A 2116-nucleotide genomic window follows, 5' to 3' on the forward strand; every position below is an offset into this window, starting at 1 on the left:
CTCAAATTCTTGCTGAGTCAGCGGAATCATAGGTCCCCTTTTCAGGATCCGGGCTCCTTCTAGGGTGATGAGGAAGAAGAATGAAAACTACCACGTACCGCTTGGTTCTAATCTCTTGACCATTCCCAAGGCCGTCAGCCTAAGCTAAGCTTTCACTGTAGAAAGAAGGTTCTTTCTTATAAGAAAAGGAAGTTCAATGCCACGAGTCACGAATGAATGAAGGATCCGATCTCAGACCTCAAGCAAGAAAAAAGAGAAAGATCTAGATCTCAGGCGGACTCCCGGGGACATCAACTTCTTCCACTCCCGAGTTCGCCCAGCCCGCCCTTTCCAGAGCACTTCCTTCGCCATGGTTGGCTTTTCTACCGGTACGTGGTAGTTTAATTAGAGGTTAATATGGCCTTGATTCGCAAATTCTTTTCTCCTTGCCTAATTCATTAATATGGATTTCTCTCATTCTTTTCTTTGCTTTTCATTCTTTGAAATTGAGGTTCATGAGAAGATTCAGTGATCCACTACCGAAGCAGAAGCAAGCTGAACCTCATCTCAACTCCTCTCAACTCCTACTCCGCCTTCTGAATTGAGTTGGGAATTCTTGTTAACGAGTTCATTCTTCATCCTTGGTTTATGCTTTGAAGCTAGTTCCAAGATAGTGAAATTGTGGTTTATCTTTTCTTCTTTCTTAATGAGCAGATTGATTCAGTCTTCCACATGAACTTTTATAGGATAGCGAGAGGGATTCAGATTCATAAGACAAATCCATAGAATCTGGGTTTCTGGGACAAACTTCCCACCAGCATCAGATCTAGAACGAGGCTCCGTAAGGAGTTGACTTGACCCGACTAATTTCAGAGAGCGAAAGCAGCTTGACCTACGAGGGAGGACGAGGCGCCTCAATCACAGGGAGGAGGAGTTAGGCTCGACCATAGGGAAGAGGGAAGACCCTTCTTCTTCAACCGAGAAAGCTCTCATTCCTATTGTTGATGATAGGCTTTCCTCTCCTTTCAGTCGAGCCTCTTGTTGTCCTTTGCTCGATCCTTCTTTGCTTTCAGCCTTTTTCCGAGTGGAGAAAGTCAAGAGTCAAATTGGGATTGGGACATGAACATCTGAATCTATTTTCAAGGCAATTGAGTGAGAAGTTTGAGGCCTGGGCCTGACGATCCCATGACCAGAGCTTTCCGAGCGAACAAAAGAACCTCTTCAACGAAAGCCAAGGACGGCGTCAACAAGAAGAACTAGGACAATGGATCCCGGTCCGTGGTAGTTTAATCGCTGGTGGGGCATTTACTAAAAAGCTAACTCCCTTTGTTCTAGTCTTGATAAAGAGAAAAAAGGGCTAGGCTTTTTTTTAGTAGGTTTGGAAGCCTAGGGTCAAAGCTCATTGATAAGGTATTACGAATCAGAGTTTTGCCTTGTACACTTGATGAGTGGATGGTGCGAGTGTAGCCGGTTGAGCTTCATTACCTTTATTCAGGAAAGAGTCAAGAACTCTCCCTTTTTTTTGGAGTTGTGCGCAACTCATAGTAGCCTAGTTCGCGCTGCTGGAGAATTCTTCTTTTTCCATCAAATAAATAGGGGTGGGGTTCTTCTCCTTCTTTTGATGGTCTACGGATTCCGGAAAGAGGGAATAAAAAGACCTCTACCACTCGCAAATTCTTTGCCCCTCTCCCTACGCTCGAGTCTCTTCGCCCCTCTCCCTACGCTCGAGTCTCTTCGCCCCTCTCCCTACGCTCGAGTCTCTTCGCCCCTCTCCCTTTCTTTTCTTGTCTTTTTTCTTATCTCTCGTGCTAGAACTCTCCCGTAGGTCTCCTTCCTTCTATCCTTGATGCCCGAAATCACTAGGTAAAAGCTCTTCCTGGGGACCTGAAAGACAGAGCCAATTCCAAGGCCCACTCCGCGGTTGAGGCCTCGTCCCGTCCCTCTGTAGTGGGTCGACTTACTTTGTCCCTCTCTAAGAGCGCTTTCCTCCTTTTTTTCTTGAACCCAACTGAACTCAAATTCTGATCGCCTTCTTCCCCGACGAAATAGAGTGGTGAAAGGGCTTTCTTCAATCTTTGAACCTTGCATGAGGATCGGTTCTCATATAATAAAGAGATTCAGATCGGACGGAATATCG

Source organism: Cucumis melo, chromosome 7 (genome assembly GCF_025177605.1).
Source record: "Cucumis melo cultivar AY chromosome 7, USDA_Cmelo_AY_1.0, whole genome shotgun sequence".
Taxonomy (NCBI): domain Eukaryota; kingdom Viridiplantae; phylum Streptophyta; class Magnoliopsida; order Cucurbitales; family Cucurbitaceae; genus Cucumis; species Cucumis melo.